General features: G+C 42.1%; 1 long non-coding RNA gene across 1 annotated transcript; it reads left to right on the top strand.

Moving 5' to 3' along the window:
• The first annotated feature begins 336 nt into the window (after positions 1-336).
• LOC122440801 lies at positions 337-14,236 on the top strand. Its single transcript, XR_006269166.1, has 4 exons — positions 337-418; positions 8,755-8,846; positions 10,111-10,179; positions 14,106-14,236. It is a non-coding gene; the product is annotated as an uncharacterized LOC122440801 (long non-coding RNA).
• Positions 14,237-22,901: the final 8,665 nt, after the last annotated feature.

Raw genomic sequence — 22,901 nt, 5'->3', positions numbered from 1 at the left:
AGGACCAATACCAGTGTGTGGCCTGTTAGGAACCAGGCTACATGACACGAATATAGTGATGGGCGAAACTGAAACTGTCCCACGGCTCCCCTGGTCTGTGGAAGAACTGTCTTCCACAAAACTGGTCCCTGGTGCCAAAAATGGTGCAGACCGTTGGTTTAACGGGTGGGGAGCTTACATGTCTGAAGCAGGGTCCTGGAGTGACACCTCATGGTGTGCAGCCAAATGGCAGACAAAACATGGCGGCAGGCTTGCTCTGGGTGCAAGGGGCGGTTCCCAGTTGAAGGAGGAAATGACGTCACATTGACGCACCGGGTTACCAGGGAACCCAGCAGAGGTGGGGCTTGCCCTTCTTGGTCTCTTGGATCAGAAGAGGCATGAGCTGGGCGGTGGGCAAGTGTGTCGGGAGATCAGTGAGGTGAGTAGGGGGCACAAAGAGAACAAGAGGACGGCCACCTTGACTGTCCTGACCATACACTCACCTGGGCTGTTCATGGCCCCACGCACAGCCCAGGGTTACAACGAATTAAGATGTCCTTCATTTTCTACAGGAAGCAAGATCCTCAGTTCAGCACCACATCCATTTTGAAAATTTTCTTTCTTTGTTTCCCACTCCACTGCACATACACAGACAGCCAAACTGGCAGAATTTTTCTCTAGTTTGGGAGGGTAGGGGATCCTCCTAGTTCTTAATTTTGATATTCCTCCTCAAAGCCAAAATTTCTGGGCTTCCTTGGATAATTCCATGAACAGAGGAGCCTGGCGGACTACACAGTTGATGGAGTTGCTAAAACTGGGACACGACTGAGCTCGCAGACACGCAGACTGGGGGCTCCGTGGTGGTGAATCCACCAGCCGGTACAGGAGACCCCAGATAGATCCTTGGTCCGGGAGGATCCCACATGCTGCAGAGCAGCTGAGCTCGTGTGCCACAACTCTTCTTCCTGCTCCCAGAAGCCCCAGAAACCATTAACTACTGAGCCCACTTGCCACAACTACTGAAGCCCAAGCACCCTAGAGCCCATGCTTGGCAACAGGAGAAGCCACCACAATGAGAAGCCTGCATGCTGCAGCTAGAGAGTAGCCCCTGCTCCCCAAAACTAGAGAAAGCCCACACAGCAACAAAGACCCAGTGCAGCCAAAAATAAATAAAATTATTAAAAAAGAATAAAGAAACTGCTTAACTAGTATCATTATTATCCTTTCTGATGGTCAAAAACAACCTTTGACATCTCGTTGCCCGATAGATGTTTATTACAATAAGAATCAGGCTGAGAATATGAAGATTTAATGAAAAAAAAAAAATAGATCAGTTACAAGTAGAGTTGCCATGAGGATCATCATCAAAATACATCTCCTGCAATATTAGTGAATAGTACTTTCTCTGGGGCTGGGGCAGCTGATTCTGGGCCATAAGATGTTCTATCACAATCCAGGAGGACTGGTCAGATGTCTTGTTTAATTGCTGTTTCTGAAGCAGAAGTAAGAGCATCACAAAACTGGGAACAAACACCAGTCTCTCAAATAAGCCTGCATCCAGCACAGCTCCATGCCAACCAAGGTACTCAGCTGTAAACTGGAGGTACTTACTTGCCATCTACAGTCATCAAAGAGCTTAGCCAACCAGCAAATGATAACAATAAACAGCTAACCATGCATGAAACAAGAAATCAGAATTTTCTACTTGTATGCATGCTTAGGCTAGGGGAGATGCCAGTCAACGAGCTTTAAAAAAAAAAAAAAAAAAAAAGACTGAGGCAACTAACTGCAAGATGGCATTTAGAGTCTTCATCAAGATCTAGGGAAATGTGCCCAGTGCTTTAGGTATTGGAGAGAAGCTATGGTTCTTGGAGGGTCTTGGAAAGGAGCTTCCTGCAATAAGCAGGGTAATTAACTCAAAGCAGATTCAGCTGCTAAGTGGGGTGGATGTGTCTTTGGTCAGGCAAAGACTTCCCTCTTGTGCTCCTGTTGGGATTTTTCATGCAGATTTGAGTTGCTTGGCCTCAACTGCTCCCCTTGGCAAAAGGATTCTAAAAGGTCTCACTTATTTCATTTTCAGTGTCCAACTAGGATGAGAGGACCCAGAAGCTTTATAGGAGTGGCTTTAAAAGGGGGCACCTCACTTACCTGGGGAAGTTGGTGTGTGACACTTAGCTCCTTCAGATTTTGCATCTAGCTCACAGTTCACTTATTTACTGAAAGTTAGAAACAAAATCATGTGTTTTAGAACTTGATTAGAGAGAAGATAATGTTTTGTTTGAAAAGTCAGCTGCAGAGATTCAGTCTGAATGTGACTGTGGCTGCCGTTAAAAGGTTTTGATTTGGCTAATCACAGAGGTCTTCCTCGAATACTAAGGATGCCAAGCAGAACAAATTCATTCCTGATGAAGTCTTGCAGCTGACAACGTGGAATAATTTAAATCACAGACCTGTAAAATTTGATCAGGATGGAATTAAACGACTGTCCTGAAGTGATTTAGCAAGTCTATTTTCACCAGCAGTGCAGTGAAAGCGGGAAGCCAATGAAGGGCCATTTTCATCTGCCATCTTGTTTTGCGTCATGCTGCCAAGAGGGTTTCTGAGGGTCATGCTCTGGAAAGCTTGCTTGAGTGGGTCACACACGCATCCAGTGAGATGCGGTGCAACACTCACACCTTCTTTTCATTCCCAGTTATGGTTCCATAATTTATAGAGGCATCCAGACCTTTTTAGAATTAATTTATGTTTTAGGACCACCTCTTGGGGTTGATCACTGGAGAAGGAAATGGCAACCCACTCCAGTGTTCTTGCCAGTAGAACCCCAGGAATGGGGGAGCCTGGTGGGCTGCCGTCTATGGGGTTGCACAGAGTCGGACACGACTGAAGTGACTTAGCAGCAGCAGCAGCTTGGGGTTGATGATATTTTTAAATTTATTGCTTCTCTATATGAAATATAATTTCTTCTTATTTCCCATATACTTTACATCTCATGCAGTTTCAGTTCAGTTCAGTCGCTCAGTCGTGTCCGACTCTTTGTGACCCCATGGACTGCAGCACACCAGGCCTCCCTATCCATCACCAACTCCCAGAGCTTGCTCAAGTTCACATCCATGGAGTCAGTGGTGCCATCCAACCATCTCAGACTCTGTTATCCCCTTCTCTTCCTGCCTTCAATCTTTCCCATAATCAGGGTCTTTTCTAATGAGTCAGTTCTTCCCATCAGGTGGCCAGAGTATTGGAGTTTCAGCTTCAGAATCAGTCCTTTCAATGAATATTCAGGACTGATTTCCTTTAGGATGGACTGGTTGGATCTCCTTGTTGTCCAAAGGACCTTCAAGAGTCTTCTCCAACACCAAAATTGAAAAGCACCAATTCTTTGGCACTCAGCTTTCTTTATAGTCCAACTCTCACATCCATACATGACTACTGGAAAAACCATAGCGTTGACTAGATAGACCTTTGTTGGCAAAGTAACAACTGTGCTCTTTAACATGCTGTCTAAGGTGGTCATAACTTTTCATCCAAGGAGCAGGCATGCAGTTTAAAGAGTACGAAATCCATGGAGAGAAAATTGGAAAGCAGCATAAAAATATCAACCCCAACTTTGAACTATACTGATACCAACTAGAAATTTTTCTTTAAGTGGCCTTGATGAAATATATTGAATAACCCCCCTCTGTTCTCATTAGTTACTAGGAAGGCAGTATCAGCTTGGCCTTTTGAGGTCAGGGCAGGGGTGAGAGAATGAAGTCAACGTTCCAGTCTAGTGCCTGGGAATTGTACTGTGGAAAGGAAGCTGTTTGTATCATGGATATATGGAGATAAAGGAATTCCTTCTGTGTCTTCAAGAATATGTTGGAAATCAATGTTAGAACATTTAACTACAAAAAGGTGGGCCATCTGAAAGGGTTATTTATTATTTATTTTTTTTTTAGTGTTATGGCCTGCTACTTGGTCTCTTAGATGAGGCATAATGAGGGAAGTTTCTGAGAATAACATGTAAGGCACAGCTAATCAGATTTCAAGGGATGCATGTGAGGGAAAGGGAAGAGGTCAGGATGGCAGTTGTCGTAAAGGAAAAGAAGATGGAGAAAATAGGGTAGAGTACAACAAATAATCACAGAGTTCAGAGAAATGAGCTAAATAGGAGATGTGGGAAGGCTTCAAGTTGATCCAAGAAAACCCAGTATAAAAATTACTGCATTTTTGCAACAAACATACTATTACATTTTATTAATTAATGTTAAAATTTGCAAAGTCTTGGTAACAATGGAAATATTATTGCTAGAGGTGAGGTGAAGTCGCCCAGTCATGTCCGACTCTTTGCGACCCCATGGACTGTAGCCTGCGAGGCTCCTCTGTCCATGAGATTTTCCAGGCAAGAGTACTGGAGTGGGTTGCCATTTCCTTCTCCAATTGTTGCTAGAACCAGGAGTCAAACACTTGACTTCTCATAGCAAGGACAGGCCCTCACTTCCAGTAGGCTTACTTCTGCAGTGACCTTGAGGCATGCAGAGTGACATCTTGAGCTACAGTCGAAGCCACTGGATGCTAAAGCCTGAAAAATCTGATAACTACTTACAAATGAATGTGAGGATGAGTGTGGTTACTGTTTAAAACATTCTCGAAATTCAAAGAGAATTCTTTTTAACCTCAGCATTGCTCTTCTAAACTACTGCAAAAATCTCCAGGGTAGAAGGTCACACCATTTTTTCATCAGAGAACAATCCATCCACCGATAAGCATGGGGATGAGGAAATTAGGTCAACTCATGTGACATATTTTAACATTTATATTTAGGTTACTTTTTTTCTTCAGAAAGTAATGGCCTGGGTAATGAAGTACAGGTTTTTCCCTATCACAATTCTACCTATGGTTTAAATCATTTTTTAAACTGTTTGCATATATTTATATATATGTATATACACATTCGTAACACCATTTATACATGTATTCATAAAGATGTTTATATATGTTTGGGGCTTCCCTGGTGGCACAGATAGTGAAGAATCCACCTATAATGCAGGAGACCCAGGTTTGATCCCAGGGTTGGGAAGATGCCCTGGAGAAGGGAATAGCTACAACTCCAGTATTCTCCCTGGGATAATCCCATAAACAGAGGAGCCTGGCAGGCTACAGTCCAAGGGGTCGCAAAGAGTCAGACACGACTGAGTGACTAACACCTACATACATATATATATATATATGCATTTATACATCTATAAACTAAGATTCCCACAGGAATGAGTTTATTCTGAGTCACGTGGTACCAAGATATATGAAAGAACTTTTTCTCCTTTTCAGAATCTTATGTCAGCATTGATTTAAAGAAGAAAAGAGGGGAATTCCCTGGTAGTCCAGTGGTTAGGATTCTGCGCTTTCACTGCCAAGGGCACAGATTTACTCTGCGGTCCTTGTAGTAAGATCCCACAAGCTGTATAGCACAGCACTCCCCCCCCCCCCAAAAAAAAATCATTAAAAAAAAGTAGAAAATAATGCTTTAAATAAGCTTGGAGGCAATTTTTTTTTGCATGCAATTATACTTAACATGCCACAGTTTTTCTTTGCTGTAGTTTATTTAAAAATAAATTCTGGAATAATGCAGGAACAGTGAATATCTTATTTTAGGCAAATTGGAAGGTATTTCAAATGCTATTCATATAAATGATAGAGCCATTTGGTCTCTGATTTACTGGAATAAATATGACAAGTCATTTATTATCTCCTTGGCAGCAGAATAGCTGGAAATGGAGATACTAGTTTTGATGTAATTCAGAGAATTGTTAACATTTATAACTAACCTTATATATACATATCTGTAACACATTTTCATGTGCAAACTGTAATGGCAAAATTAAAAGTAAAATACTTGGTTTTTCTGATATTCTCATGTTGAACCCAAAGGTAAAAGAATATTGATTATTAGAAAACTGTTGGATCCTTCAGAAAAAAGTCAGTAAATATTTTGAAAAGTACCTACAGACTTTATAAACTCCTGCCAAATTGTCTAGCCTCCATCACTGCCTTCAATTGTGATAAAATTGCCAATTTCATGGGCTGTGTCTTGTTAACTGTTCACAGGCTTTTCTTAAAACTCTCTTCCTTCAGTTCCTATGAAGTTAAGCTTAGTTTTCTCCGTTGACTCATGCCTTCTTTATTTCCTGTTTCAGCTTCTCTTCCCCATTCTGCTACATAATTTGGAGCTTCTGTCAAGTTTCCATTCTTTGTCTATGCTTTCTCCCGCATACTTTTTATAAACTCTGTGGCTTCAAATTTTACTACTAAGTTGAGCATATCTTCAGCAGCAGATCTCTTATGGTTCCAGTTCTAATTTCAGCTCCCCATCCATAAAATTCATATATGTATCCTATGTAATATTTATAATATGGGCATAATATTATCCTATGGAATATCCTATCCCATAATAGGACATAATTAGGACATAATCATATCCTATGTAATATCCTACCCTATCTGTAATATTTTGGGCACCCAGACCTTTCTGACCATGCAGGGCTTGGGGACTCTGTCTTCCTCAGTTGCATTTGCCTCCATGTTCTGACCCTAAATACCAATCACCTCTCTAACTAAAATCTCTAGGCTCCAGATCAATACATTCAATATCTTCAACTGACTCTTAATAGCTGCATGTTAAAGTCAAAAAATTCTAGCAATTCAGTTTACACACGGAGCCCTTCACTTACCACCTTCTCTACTTGATCCTTTCCTAATGCTCTTCGCCTCAATGAGTTGTATCCCTCCCCATTGCGTGTCACATACCATGACATGGGCATTATCCATGACTCAGCCCAATCATCACAGTCCAATCATCACTGTTGGTTTATTCAAACCTACCAGTGTCTTTCTGAATATTACCACATAGCTTCCTGACTATTTTATGCACATAAGCATTTATTTTTTCTACTCTTATTTTTAACTGCAACTATAATCAACCTTCATTTTTTTCACGTATCTAAGATTTTATCCATTTCTTAAAATCCAAGTTTACAGTTCACTCCTTCTTCATTTCTTCCCTGATTTCCACTAGCTTTCAAGTTTTATTTGCTTTTAAAATAGCAACGTGATGGCAAGCTATGGGCTTTGGTTATACCCATTTTTCAGATGTGCAATCTAAGGCTTAAAAAGAAAAATGATATGCCCAAAGTCACAGAACCTGTCAGTAATGGAGGAGGGCTTTAAAATCAGATGTATATCACATAAAATTCATCCTTGTTGAAATACCACCACCCTCAATGTTGTCTTTCTCTAATACACTTGTGTTATTAAGATGAAAGGTACCTTGAGCTTCCATTCTTTCATATTCCCACCTAGAACCTCCTAGAGAGAGGAACTTCTGCTTCATTCACTCACTTAATAAATGCTTTCATCTATGATACACCTGGTGCCACATGAGGATTTAGGAATATTGTACTGACATGTCATATTTTAAAAATATGTTTCCCACACAGCATATACTGTTTCAGTGATCTTAATAATTATTAACAAACTATGAATATGCTCTATTTTTGTTTTAACATTATTAGTAATTTTCAGCAGATACAGGACTTTGTGAGTCTAATTATTGGAATCTTGAAAAAGTAAATTATAGTTGCCTATGATGTAATTCAGATGACTTTCTTTCAAAGAAATATATCTATAAAATACCCAGAGGTTCAGCCAACTTTTATACACCATTTGAAAGATTATATAAAATTCAAAGTAGGAATTTACAGGCTGAGTTCAGAAGTGATTAAACAAATATGGATATTTGTGGCATAACAGACATAGTTTTCATATGATTAATAGTAGGTAGGCAGTGGAGTCAGTGGCTCAAATGTTCAATAAAAACCATAACTGTTAAATTTTGGGAAGATATGAGGGTATGATATGGTCTGCTGGATATGTTGAATGACCTAAATTCCACCTCCTTAACCCCTGGCCCCTAGGACAGAACAAATGGGTACTAGGCTCAAATGGGGGCGGGAATAAATTAGTTCCGAGACGTTGGTATATCTGGAGCTGTGAATCTGTCTGGGAAGTTCAGCATATGCTCGATGGCCAAACAATCCATGCTTTAAGAGTTCAGTTCAGTTCAGTCGCTCAGTCCTGTCTGACTCTTTGTGACCCCATGGACCGCAGCATGCCAGGCCTCCCTGTCCATCACCAACTTCTGGAGTTTACTCAAACTCATGTCCATTGAGTCAGTGATGCCATCTAACCATCTCATCCTCTGTCGTCCTCTTCTCCTGCCTTCAAGCTTCAAGAGTAGCTACTATGTTGAAAATAGGGGCAGTATGTCCGGAGCCATAAGAATGCCCTATTGTCAGTTTGTATTTACTGGCCAGCCTATCCAGGGTAACTTTGAGGCTATCCATACTTTAATGATATTGATATCATTATCCTAAAAACAAATATTTATTTAGTTGGAATCCAGTGTTTCGTGACAATTAATTTTAGCCATAATTCATACTGCATTTACTCTTTTAAAATGTTAGAAACACATTAATATTTAAATGCTGTCAGGCTGTTTTTTTTTTTTTTTTTAATGTCAGTCCAGGGAATGGCTGGCCTATTGTGTTGTGCTCGGTCGCGTCCGACTCTTTGCGACCCCATGAACTGTAGCCCCCAGCCTCCTCTGTCCATGGATTCTCCAGAGGCGAATACTGGAGTGGGTTGCCATGCCCTCCTCCAGGGGACCTTACCAACCCGGGGACTGAACCCAAGTCTCCGGCATTGGCAGGCAGATTCTTTACCACCGAGCTATTATTTTTTCAGACCTGACTCTACACAGCAGAAGGCCTTCTGCAAGAAGTCTGTCCCTAAAGAATCACTAAGCGTTGGGATCAGAGACACTTCACCTACTGACGGTAGGTTTCTGCACTGAATTACCTGTTTTCAGACTCTCAGGTGTCCTGAGGTATAACTTTGAAATGGTAGGTGACATTCTGCGGCTTATTGTGTTTGCTCACAATGCAGCCCTTGATCACGTTGTCACTTCCCATGAAGAGACTACGCTGGAGAGTAAGTTGACTTTTGCTGTCTCTCTCTGGGAGAGTCAGGTCTTGAATTTTCTAACTTGATTGAACAATATTTCACCTGCCTGCAAAGCGACCATATGCTCACACTTTCCAATTGCCTTTAGACTTGCTAAATGCATTTATAGACAGAGAACAATCACGAGGAAAAAGGTGGTGGATGAAATGAAGTCTTTTTCCCACTGCCCCTTTTATTATTGTGTTATAAAAACCCAGGCTCAAAACAGATTGAGGCAGATTTATCTTTTAATGAAAATCACCAGGAGGTTTGAAGTCAAATATTCTTATCTTTCTCTGCTGTCTCCAGTGCGGGACTCTGTCACAGGGCTGACCCTGCCGTACGGTCCTAGAGGGAGCCACAATGATATTGAGGACTGACTTCCTTTGGAAGGGACTTTTAAAAGAGACAAAGAAGCCAGCATGCCTCCTTTTAGGCCCCATTGTCCAAGGCGGTGCAAGTCAGCCTTTCCAGAGAGCAAAGGGCGGCAGAGTTCAAGGGCACTGTGTGTAGCAGAAAGCAGCAGGCTCTCAGGACATTGTCAGGAAGCTGGGCTCAGCCGACTCGGGAGGCCTTCTGCAGCCCTCACAGGCTTCAGAGCTCACCTGAGCTGCAGGAGGGAGGTTGGCAGGTCTCAACCTCTGGGCCCTTTCCTGGATTCCCCCTGCTGGGTCTGCACAGAATAACTCTGGAATCACTACTTACCAGGCTCCTCCCATCGGCCATGCACAGGCCTCTTCCGCCATCACTGTGGCCTCCCCACACTGTAAATAGATGCTCAGAAAGCTGTTTGGTGAGAGTGATTTTACAATTCTTTCTTGTCTTGGCTTTTCTTCTTACATAAAAATGTTAATTGCTCCGTTGGGTCTGACCCTTGGCGACCCCATGGACTGTAGCCCACCAGGCTCCTCTGTCCATGGGATTCTCCAGGCAAGAATACTGCAGTGGGTTGCCATGCCCTTCTCCAGGGGGTCTTCCAGACCCAGGGATTGAACCCTGGTCTCCATGCATTGCAGGCAGATTCTTTACCATCTGAGCCACCAGGGGAGCTTCTATATAAACTAGAGGGGAAATAACCTGGGCTTCTTTTGCTTTCAGTTACTTCTTGAGTTTCAAACTTCATAACGGAAGAGACAGGGTGTTGGCATTGGGAAGCAGGAAGTAGAGGTAAGGAGAAAAAGTTAACAAGGAAATGGCATTGAAAAAGATTGTTATCAGTCCGCATTTCAACGGATGTATGTGAAAAGAGCACATGGGAAATACAGTAATGAGAATTTAATGTCATGATGATTGTAATTTTATGCCTAAGTACACTTAACATGACAAGGAATTCTCTTAATCTTAATTAGGAGTAGGTGGGGGCATCCTCATTTTTTTTTCCCACTAACTGCTTAGCTCTTGGAACTAATTGCCTTCCAAGAGAAAGAGATAATAGAAAAACACGATTGCATCCTACATTCCGGAGGACATAAGGAGCATGTTGGGCTGTACTCTAAAGGCCCTTAAACTCTGTGCCTGCCCAGCTTCAAGACCCAAGAAAAGGCCTTGAGTCAGTGACAGAGACATCAGTGGTTTAATGGGTGGGTCAGCTTACAAGTCTGAAGAAAGTTCCTGGAGCAGCCCTCCACCTTGCGCGGCAGACAGCGGGCAAGACAGGGAGGCAGACTTTGCTCCTGGAGGCAGGGGGAGATGGCCACTTACCTGGGCAGTTGACATCAAGTGGGCTCATCAGGTTGCCAGGGAAACCAACAGACGGGCGGACATACCCCTTACAGCCCCTTTGGTGAGAACAGTCACCAGCTGGGCCTGCGGCAAGTGTGGAGGGAGGTCAGTGAGGTGAGGAGGGGGTAGGTGAAGCGGGTGCTGGTCAAGCGGGGGACACGCAGACACAAGAGGACAGCCGTCTTGACTGTCCTGGCCAGACGCAGCATCACACTGATTTCTTGACCCTCTGAACTGGAGCAGCATCTCAATCTAGCTGGTAGTAATTAAAATGCCATCATCTAGCTATCTGACGGGCAGCTTTTACATTACATTACTGTACAACCACTTCCTATGAATGAATTCCATGTGCAAATGGCAAAGCGAGCTTGAAGAACTGATTTGGGTAAGTCCTTTTGAATCTATTACCCCGAATGAAAGCCTCAATGACATTGTCTGCGGCTTAGTATTTTAATTATTTTTGTAAATTGGAAAGACAATCTTTCCTGAAACTAAGTATTGTCTGCTTCTCAGACTGGAGGAAAGAGTGCTGCATTTCTACATGGATGAACACCTGTGCCCGCAGTGATGGGTTTGGCTGTGTTTCTTTTCCAGTCTTAGTTTTGTTATTCTCGATTTTATTTTTCACCATGAAAAGAACTTCATATGTTTTCAACTAATAGAGATAAAAGTAAACTTTTTCAACCGGATCCAATTATGAACATAATTTTCATGGTACAACTGAATTTAACTTACAGTGTGTCTTAGAGTAGGGAAAAATAAAATACAAAGAGGAATTTTTTTTTTTTTAGAAAGCTCCTTTCTTTCTATGTTCTCTCCTTTAGTAGAAGGTCTATTTTCAAAAGTTAGAAGCCTCCTATGCCTCAGATATTCTTAAAGGAGCACATCTGACATTATGAATAAAGAAAAATAGGCAATGCTAACGGTAAACAAATTTCATTTTGTCTTATTTGCACAGTGAATTTCTCTAAGATCAGAAAGTCTGTGTTTACTGTTTGTTGCTGTTTCGTTTTAAGAGGTCATTCACCATAGGCTAAATTGACTTCTAATACCATGAAACTGTTGTGAATACCTGCCACAGAAAAGGCATTTTATAACCCTTTATTATGAGATGGTTAGATGGCATCACTGACTCAATGGACATGGATTTGGGTAAGCTCCGGGAGTTGGTGATGGACAGGGAGGCCTGGCGTGCTGCAGTTCATGGGGTCGCAAAGAGTCAGACACGACTGAATGAACTGAATTGAACGTGCAGATGACACCACCCTCATGGCAGAAAGTGAAGAGGAACTAAAGAGCCTCTGGATGAAAGTGAAAGAGGAGAGTGAAAAAGTTGGCTTAAGGCTCAACATTCAGAAAACTAAGATCATGGCATCCGGTCCCATTACTCCACGGCAAATAGATGGGGAAACAGTGACAAACTTTATTTTTTTGGGCTCCAAAATTACTGCAGATGGTGACTGCAGCCATGAAATTAAAAGATGCTTGCTCCTTGGAAGAAAAGCTATGACCAACGTAGACAGCATATTGAAAAACAGAGACGTTATTTTGCCAACAAAGGTCCATCTAGTCAAGGCTATGGTTTTTCCGGTAGTCATGTATGGATGTGAGAGTTGGACTATAAAGAAAGCTGAGTGCAGAAGAATTGATGCTTTTGAACTGTGGTGTTGGAGAAGGCTCTTGAGTGTCCCTTGGACTGCAAGGAGATCCAACCAGTCCATCCTAAAGGAGACCAGATCTGGGTGTTCATTGGAGGGACTGATGCTGAAGCTGAAACTCCAAACTCCAATACTTTTGTCAACTCATGCGAAAAGCTGACTCATTGAGAAAGACCCTGATGCTGAGAAAGATTAAAGACAGGAAGAGAAGGTGATGACAGACGATGAGATGGCTGGATGGCATCACCAACTTGATGGACATGAGTTTGGGAAGCTCCGGGAGTTGGTGATGGACAGGGAGTCCTGGCGTGCTGCAGTCCATCGGGTCACAAAGAGTTGGACACGACTGAGCTACTGAACTGTCTGAACTGAAAAGGGTGAACAAGTGAATGAAGCCTTCCTTGAGTTTACTATATAATTTTGATGTGAGAAATTATTAAAATCTGAAGGGTGAGCACCACATTATAAAATGTATAGCTTGAGGTACTTTTGAAAATCAATACTCAGTGCTACACTGACTTTCAATGGAAACAATTATAAGTTTTATTCTTAAATAACAGGTTTATGGAATTAGACCTAGGATGTTTTCCTGCTTTAATCTTTTTAGCAATCAGAATTGCCAACCTGAATATGGTAACCTTCAAGGCAAGCATGAATCTTCAAATATTTTTAAAACGTTTCTTTTTCTCAAAAATTAGTTTCTAGCACTTACTATGTGCCAGTGTGCTCCGTCCTAAGTCATGTCCGACTCTTGCGACCCCATGGGCTGTAGCCCGCCAAGCCCCTCTGTCCAAGGGTTTTTCCAGGCAAGAATATTGGAGTGGGCTGCCATGTCTTCCTCCAAGGGATCTCCCTGACCCAGGGATCAAACCATGTCTCCTGTGTCTCCTGCATTGGCAGGCGGATTCTTGACCACTAGTGCCATCTGGGAATCCCTAAAGGCTCTGAATTGAGAAGGGAGTCACAGAAGCAAGATGTAAGTCTCAAAGGTAACATTCTAGTAAAGGGAAGTAGGTGATAAGTAGAAAGTAACATGTAGGTATCAGACAGCCATGAGTGGTGGGGAAAAACCCAAAGAGGAAAGGGAGATGGATATGAGTTAACATATTGTAATTAGGAAATGCCCATTGAGACTGTGGCATTTGGGAAAAGAGCCGAAGATAAAGAGGAAATGGGCCGAGGAGAAATCCAGGGGGTGCGGGAACCCGAGCGAGAAGGTACAGTAAGAAGTACAAAGGCTCTGAGGCAGAAACGTGCAGAGATGTTAGCAGGCCAGTGTGACTGCGCGGAGTGAGGGAGGGGGGCAGTAAGAGAGGTTGGGCTTCCCAGGTGGCCCGGTGGTAAAGCATCTGCCTGCCAATGCAGGAGACCCGGGTTCGATCCCTGGGTCGGGAGGATCCCCTGGAGGAGGAAATGGCGACCCAGTCCAGTATTCCAGTCTGGAGAATTCCATAGACTGTATAGTCCACGGGGTCTGACACGACTGAATGACTCCCTTTCACTGGGACTAAAGGGTTGTATTTTAGGTCTAAACTGGACCCAGATGACCTGCGTGCATTTCTCATACTGATGATCATCCTGCAAACCCCAAGAAAGGCTCCTTGGTGCAGGAGGTGGGGTAAAGAGGCGGGCAGGAGCCTGTTTCCATGTGTCTAGGCCTTCTTGCCAGTGCCAGAATCAGAACTGACCACCACCTGCTCTCTGACTTTTCAGGAAAGTCTGGAGACCAAGGAGAAGGAGTGCATGCTGGGCAGTGGAGGCGCAGAACAGGGAGACTGGTGTCCCCTCCTACTGGGCCCTGGAGCCTGGACTTCAGAAAAAGACACTGCCGGGGCCCCTGTGTCCCCGCACAGTTACAGAGTCAATGTGGACAGGCAGTTTCTGCCTCAAAGGGGTCCACAGACCCTTCCCTTCACATGAAATGATTTGCATTCTGGGTCATCTGCAGATGGTTTCTAGTATTTTTCTTATTCAAAATGGAAAATAAAAGAGTTTAGGTTTAAACACATGGTGAAACTTTTTTGTTCCAGAGTGCTTATGGCCTGAGTATTGTGGCCAATGCTAGGTTAGTCAGTGTGAAGAACTAGCCTCATAGGAACACAATTTTTTTTTAAAGCATTTGATAATGGATTGAAAAAGTATCAACTCAGCTCCGAGACTTATTTACTTTCTTACAATTGTTTTACTACATAGTAGTGTTTCTATTTTTTATTCTATATAGAAGGACACTATACATTTTTAGGGCTAAATTCTCTGATGAATGTTCTTCTTGCCTGACTAGATCTAACTTATGTTCCTCTTTAAAGCTGCAAAAATTTTGTGGATAACCTAGTGATATTAATACATAATGCTTCACAATAAGAAATTTTGAGATCTTGAGCTGATCAAATTTTGAGTTGCAGCAGTTGGTGGAATGAGAACAAGATAATGCTGCAAGAAAGAAATAGTTAAGCAACTTCTGTTGAGAATACAAAGGTGACAGAAAGGATCTGATCAACACTAATTGATGGTTAACAGTGAATTCGTTTTCACTTATTCATTTCACTTATTAGTTTACTTACTATTTATTAAATATCAAACACTACAGTGAGAAAATAATCTCAAACTTCAAGCATTTCCATCATTAATTATCATCTTTGTATAGAATCAAACACCTCCTCAATTGTAGAACTATAATTTTAGGTGAAATGAAAGCAAAACAAGAGAAATCTCGTGATTAATCTATAAACACTACCAATGCTAAAAAACACTCTGACTTTGGAGATGTTAGAGTATTAAAATATGCGTGCCTTGGAATCAAGGAAACATGTAATTAAGTAATTCATCTGACTAAAAGTACCACAGTGCCAGGTACTCTGAGAGTCCTGAGAGGAGCTCCAGTCATAACACACAGAACTGATGCGAAACAATCTCTGTCCCCAAGCTGTCACCGTGTTTTGCAAATTCAAAAAGTAACAATAAAGGTTGGACAGTGCTTTTATATGGGAAATACAGTTTGATGCTTGAGCTGAGGCTCAAATAATATACAGATTCTAGTCACATAATATGTGGTGGGTGCTAGGAAGGAGGTTCTAGCTAAACAGAATAGATAGACCAGAGGATAAAGGGGGAAAAAAAAAGGATGGTGCTGACAAAAATGTAGTATTACTAGAACACACTGTTTAGCCCATGAAATTTAAGTGTCAAGAATGCAACTAAAGAGACCAAAAGATACAAGTTCTTGAAGGGTTGATAAGGAAAGAGTAATGGAAAGCCACAGTTAGACCTATAGTAGCTATTGTTTCATACAGTCAGGATCCTAGTCACCCTGAGTTCATCTTCTACTTGAGATACCCTTTCTCCTTTGGAGTGAATGGAATTAAATGTTTGTGGTAAAGGAAATGTTTACATGGAGGATCAACCTGCAATTAACAGAAACTTTTGACTTGAGGCTTACAGATGGGCATGTGGAGTACACCTTAACACATGCAGAGAAGTTTCATGCTTGCATTTGGAAACCTGGAGGCAGGATGTCAGCTAAAAATTATTCGAGTATTCCAACAGACAGGCTATTTGAAATTTATGTTCATAGAACAGCATACTAAATAGTAGTAAAAATAACTCACATAGTGCCTACATGCATCAACATAAACATAGACCATACCCATATCGTGCTTAAAGAAAAATCCATCGGTAGAATGATCAAGTATGATTCCACTTTTACTGAGATTAAAGGCGTGCATAATAAACGGTATATTATTTAATAATATAAGCATGTAGTCAAATTATCTTAAAAATCAAGGGTTCCTATATTCTATTTTGTTGTGAACATGCGTTAATATATATGTTAAGGTTTCTAGTAACAAATAAGATGATTATGAGAAACTAGTTCCTTTGCAACATTTGTAATACCCAATGCCCTCAGGGCACAGTACATCACACGTTCTTCTCACCAGTAAAATTATTTTCTATTAACTATCACATCTTAGCATATCTAGGTGTCAGACTCTTATAAGGGTGTGATTGTTTTCTCTGGTTTATGGATAGCTTGAAAAGTAATTTCATGGCAAATAAGCACAAGAGCCGGGCCGGGCTACGTCTTTTGTCTACAGCCCTGGAGTCCTTCCTGCATAGACACAACACAACAATTATTGACTGTGAAAGTCCCCCACAATTTATCAAAGAAGAACTGTGTGGAGCTCTGCTCTCCAAGTCAATAGTCACGAGCTCTGAGTTGCTATTGAACACTGTAAAGTGGTTCAGGAAAAACTTTGAGCTCAATATCTTGGGAGGAGTCAACCTATGTGTCCCTGATATTTTTGCCACCTCAGTTCAGTTCAGTCGCTCAGTCGTGTCTGACTCTTTGCGACCCCATGAACTGCAGCACGCCAGGCCTCCCTGTCCATCACCAACTCCTGGAGCTTACCCAAACCCATGTCCATTGAGTCAGTAATGCCATCCAGCCATTTCATCCTCTGTCATCCCCTTCTCCTCCTGCCCTCAATCTTTACCAGCATCAGGGTCTTTTCAAATGAATCGGCTCTTCGCATCAGGTGGCCAAAGTATTGGAGTTTCAGCTTCAACATCAGTCCTTCCAAAGAACACCCAGGACTGATTTCCTTTAGGATGGACTGGTTGGATCTCCTTGCAGTTCAAGGGACTCTCAAGTCTTCTCCAACACCACAGTTCAAAAGCATCAATCTCTGGCGCTCAGCTTTCTTTATAGTCCAACTCTCACATCCATATATGAGTACTGGAAAAACCATAGCCTTGACTAGATGGACCTTTGTTGGCAAAATAATGTCTCTGCTTTTTAATATGCTGTGTAGGTTGGTCATAACTTTCCTTCCAAAGAGTAAGTGTCTTTTAATTTCATGGCTGCAATCACCATCTGCAGTGATTTTGGAGCCCAGAAAAATAAAGTCAGCCACTCTTTCCACTGTTTCCCCATCTATTTGCCATGAAGTGATGGGACTGGATGCCATGATCTTAGTTTTCTGAATGTTGAGCTTTAAGCCAACTTTTCACTCTCCTCTTTCACTTTCATCAAGAGGCTCTTTAGTTCCTCTTCACTTTCTGCCATAATGGTGGTGTCATGTGCATATCTGAGGTTATTGATATTTCTCCCAACAATCTTGATTCCAGCTTGTGCTTCATCCAGCCCGACGTTTCTCATGATGTACTCTGCATATAAGTTAAATAAGCAGTGTGACAATATACAGCCTTGACGTACTCCTTTTCCTATTTGGAAATAGTCTGTTGTTCCATGTCCAGTTCTAACTGTTGCTTCCTCACCTGCATATCGGTTTCTCAAGAGGCAGGTCAGGTGGTCTGGTATTCCGATCTCCAGAATTTTCCACAGTTTATTGTGATCCATACAGTCAAAGGCTTTGTCATAGTCAATAAAGCAGAAATGGATGTTTTGCCACCTAAGGACCTGATTTTGATAAAACAAGTCTTCTTGGTGAAGTGTTCTACCTTCTTTGACGCTGGGTTCTTCAGATGGCTAAGTTTTGGGCTAGGTCTTCAACTTTCTCTGACTTCAAAAGAATGCATCTGTCTAAGCTCCCAGGGAGTCCTTTTCTTTATCATTCATAATACTTTTCAACTGCCTGTCAAGTAGACATTCAATCCCACTGTCATCTAAATGACCATTTCCCCTGTATCTCTTACTGGAGTTAGTATGTTATCTGAATTCTCCAGGTGGCAGAGAGTTCCACATCAGCTACTTCATGGTCTTAAAAAATACATATTTATTTATTTAGCTGTTCTGGGCCTTAGTGGTGGCATGTGGGACCTTTAGTTGCAGCATGTGGTATCAAGTTTTCTGACCAGGAATTGAATCCAGGCCCCCTGCACTGGGGAGGAGTTGTCTTCTTCACCCCTGGACCACCAGTGAAGACCCCAAGTGCTTCTTTTTTAAAATTCTTATTTATTTTTATTTTTTGGCCATGCCATGAGACATACAGGATTTTAGTTCTCCAATCAGGGATCAAACCAACACCCCCTAAAGTGGGAGGGCAGAGTAGTAACCACTGGGCAACCAGGGAAGTTCCATATCAATGACTTCTGATGAACTGTTTTTAATCCCTTAGCTCACATCTATGGCCTCCTAGGGAGTTCCCTATGACCAAGTGACAAAGGGAAAATTCTGGTCTGGTTCTCAGATGGGCCAGCCTACCAGTCTGATGTAAGCTGCAGATACCTGCTGCGCTTCCACTCAGCCTAGCTACAGTCCTACAAGTCAGGAGTGAGAAAAGACCCTCCCAGTGGGCAGAGTTGGGGGTAGTATCACTGGTCATTCATTCTGCCAAATTGGGACCTAGACAGACAAAGATTGGAAGACAGAAGGAAGGAAGACTGGAGTATTATATGCTGAAGGATTTGGGATGAGGTGCGAGGCTTGTGGATTACTGTATGTCTCATATTAATGTCTGACAGACACAAAGCCTCTTTGACAGAAGAGAATTTCAGCCGAAAGGTGGACAAGATGGCCTGCCAGTCAGCTTATTTCTCAGCCGGCACATTGTTTGTATGATGGGCTGATGGATAGATTGTCCACTAGGGCTGAGAGGGAGCTATGTGTGAACCCCACGATGTGGGCTCCCTCTCACTCTGGCTGTTAGCTATTGTGACCCCACTGAATGGATAAACTGTCAGTGGCAGCAACCATAGCCCTTGGTGTGAACAATCTGGCCCTCAATTTGAACAATTTGAAATGAGACCTTTTCAACCTCGGAGGAGGCAGCGATTTAATCTTACTAGCATTGACATAATTTTGGATATGGATTTGCTTTCCCACACACAGTACTGGGCCAACCTTACCATCTAGGCTCTTACAAAATGCCGAATTCATCAGAATGAGATCATACAAACTTCCTCCTGTGCATAAGACAACTTTATGGCAAGTCTACTTGTCTCATTATACACCTTATCACCACAAAGTGTCAAACTAATAGGATGAGGGGACTACCTAGTAACTGTTAAGTGAAATGAATGCTCAGAGCCTCAATACCATGCAGGTTTTGTCTGCTGTCCTTAAGATGTGCCTTATGTGTTAAACTAATGGCCGATATTCGGTGGAGGGTCCCTCATATCTATAACATCAGTTCCATAAGCAATATAAAGGTACCATTGGCTCTCTCCCCATTACCCTTGTCAATCCACTTTGAAAACTGTGTTTCATGTACTCACAATTTAGGCTCTTTTATAAATTTTGATTTTTATTGGGGAAATGTTTCTTCCGGGGAACACAGTAAAGACCTCAATGTACCAGAAGCTAAAATTAGCACCTCATGGAATTGGGCTGCTCATGCCAATGAGCCAGAGGTGCTGATGCTGGCAGGGTATTGATGCTGATCATGACAAAGAGTTGGCGTGCATGCTGTTTGTTGGGGAAGGAGGAGGGCTTGTCTGGGACCAGGAAGATTCACTGGGCATGTCATGGTGTTTCAGGGCCCAGAAATAAGCCTGAGTGGATAATTGCAGCCATTTAGGTCCGCCACACACTGTCGGACACAACTGAAGTGACTTAGCGCAGAACACAGGTCTGCCACAGCCAAGTCAGCCAAGTGTCGGACTCCTTGAAGGTTGGGTCACCCCTTTGGGCAAGAAACCCACACGAGCTGCATGAAGAGCTCTAAGAAAGGAGATGGTGAATACCAGTTATGACTTGGAACTGTTTACACATGATAGAACTATAGCTGTAAAACATCTCCCCACATAAACTCTTCTGTAAAGCTTACAGCCAGCCAGCAGTTTGGAGACCTGCATGCCGCTTGGGTGCTTTTCTAGCATATGTTTCACCTGTGGGAGCTAGCTGAGAATTCATGTGTGCAACTCAGAATTTCAGGGAATTTACGACTCATAAAGGAACTCTCAATGGGAGACAGGATCTGATGGGTAATTGCTGCTTCTTTACATTCCTTGAATCCTGAGATCCTTACCATAAATTTCCCCCAATAGTCCAAGTGGGATTATACACTCAGTATTCACAGAAGTCAATTTGAAAACATATCTTTTATATAGACTTTTTTCCTCCTTTATTGTTACACTTTCCCCACATCTTAGCCCATTCAATATGCTATGTGAGTGTTTTTTAGTCAGTCATGTCTGACTCTTTCTGATCCCATGGACTGTAGCCCACCAGAATCCACTGTCCATGGGCTTCTCCAGGCAAGAATACTGGAGTAGGTTGTGATTCCCTTCTCCAGGGGGAATCTTCCTGACCCAGGGATCGAACCTGAGTCTCTTGCATTGTAGGCAGATTCTTTATCATCTGAGCCACTATGAAACCAAATATAATAGACTAGGTGGCTGTAATAGAATAGAAACCAAATATAATAAACAACAGGCATTTGTTACTCACAGTTCTGGAGACTGGGAAGACCAGATTCAAACCACTAGCAGATTGGTGTGCGGTGAGGACCTGCTTCCTGGTTCAAAGACAGCCATCTATCTCCTTGCTGTGTCCTCATAGGAAGCTGAGGTTAGCGAGCTCCCAGGTGTCCCCTCTATCAGGGCACTAATCTCTTTCATGAGTAACCCACCCTCATGACCTGATTACCTCCCAGAGGTCCTCCGAATACTGTGACACTGGGGATTGAGTTTCAACATAGGAATTTTGGAGGGATACAAATACTGAGTCTATGGTACCCTGGTTCCACACTTCTGCTTCTTGGGAGCATTTGTCCATTTGTCTATTAGCACTAAAATCCCTTTGAGCTATATTTTTAAAAGAACCTAGGCTGAGACGGTACAGCATCTGCCTACAATGCAGGAGACCCAGGTTCGATCCCTGGCTTGGGAAGATCCCCTGGAGGAGGAAATGGCACCCCAGTCCAGTACTATTGCCTGGAAAATCCCATGGACAGAAGGGCGTGGTAGGCTATAGTCCATGGGGTCACAAAGAGTCAGACACGACTAAGTGACTTCACTTTCTTTCTGTACTGTGAATATGACATACATATGCACATTTTTGTATGAATAGAGTCCTTAATTTTATTTCCTCCACATGTCCATACATCTTCTGTTTTACACAGCAATGGAATAGATAAGATCTCTAGGGGTGTGGAGATTAAAGAAGACAAGAAAAATCCTACTGAAACATATTTAAATAAGGAAATAAAAAAAGGAGCCCACAGAGAAAGAAGGTGTAGTCATTCCCTTAGAGGTAATACTAGAAGGCTCACATTCCACATCTTGGAAAGTCTAGGTGCATGGGATTTTGAAATTCTGGCATCATCCCAAAATCAATCTTAAAATTCACGATAATTTGGAAACATGTACTGAAGTGAGAGGAATAAATCACTTTAAAAAGTCATTACTTGGAAGTAAGCACAAGATGCTTTCTTTCATGTGCATTCCTTCAAGCTGGAAACAAAGTAAATATTGAAACAGGGACATTTGGAAGTGGAGGCTTCTGTGTGGTGGATAATTTCAAAAGGTCTGTGGTTACTTGGTCTTGGTAGTGAGTGCTTGTTTTAGGGTGAATTTCAGCTTTATTGAAACTTGTAATTCAACAAGGATTCTGGGGAAAGATGGTCAGGAGCTGGGGTAGAAACTGTGTTATTTCCATAAGCAAAGACTGTTGACTATTTTAGTTTCTTAGGGTAATCGTTTCTCAATCTGGCTAGATTACAAACACAAACAAACAAAAAACCCACAGCTAGATTCTGTTCTTTGGGTCATCTGTGTTAATGGAGTATTGCTTGTCTTGATTTGACTACCTGACTACAAATCATACTCAAAATAGCCTGTGTCCTCTGCCTGGCCCCTGCTATGTTCCCCTAACTCTCTGGGCACTCTAGGAGTAGAATCCTTGCCACTAAAGGATATGATTATTTTCAAGTTTGTTTCTTTCATCTATATTTTGATAACCATGAGGAAAGGTATTCCTCTTGTTTCATGGAATGCCTAGTAGGGAGTATTATTTTATAAATGTTGAATAAATGTAACTACTTTATAAGATATATTCTTTTTAGATAATGCTTGCATATTTTATATAATACTTGCAAAGACAGACAGACTTGCAAAAACATGTTAACAGAGTTTATAAACTCACATAAGAAAATATGCCATCAGTGTCTGTAGAATTAAATAGAATTACCCCATAAATGAATGCCTATGTATTGATAAAAAAAAGTGGGACCGAGAACCACGAATACAGATGATGATTCTGACAACTCACAAGAACACTAACAATTACAACGATGCCCATTGTCTATAGAAAAGTAGAAAATATGCCTACTTTTCTTTTGCTAAGCCCACCTTTGACCTTTGAGAGCTCAGCAAATAGGGTCTTACTAAAAGCCCTTATTTTCAAAAAGAAAAATCTTGACTTACTAGGAGAGTCTTCAAAAACATTTCTTCATATATGCACATGGTAAATATCACACATCGGAGCCTGCACCTCCCCTGTGATTGTTCTGTACCTGAGAGACAAGTGATGTATTTGGACACAAGGACCTCATGCCCGATCGCGGAGGTCAGCGTGCATAGAACCCGAAGCGGAACAGCTCTGGTGGAAGT

This window comes from Cervus canadensis, chromosome 4 (genome assembly GCF_019320065.1).
Source record: "Cervus canadensis isolate Bull #8, Minnesota chromosome 4, ASM1932006v1, whole genome shotgun sequence".
NCBI classification, from domain to species: Eukaryota; Metazoa; Chordata; class Mammalia; order Artiodactyla; family Cervidae; genus Cervus; species Cervus canadensis.
Note: the sequence above shows the minus strand (reverse complement) of the source record. Positions and strands in the feature narration are given on the sequence as shown.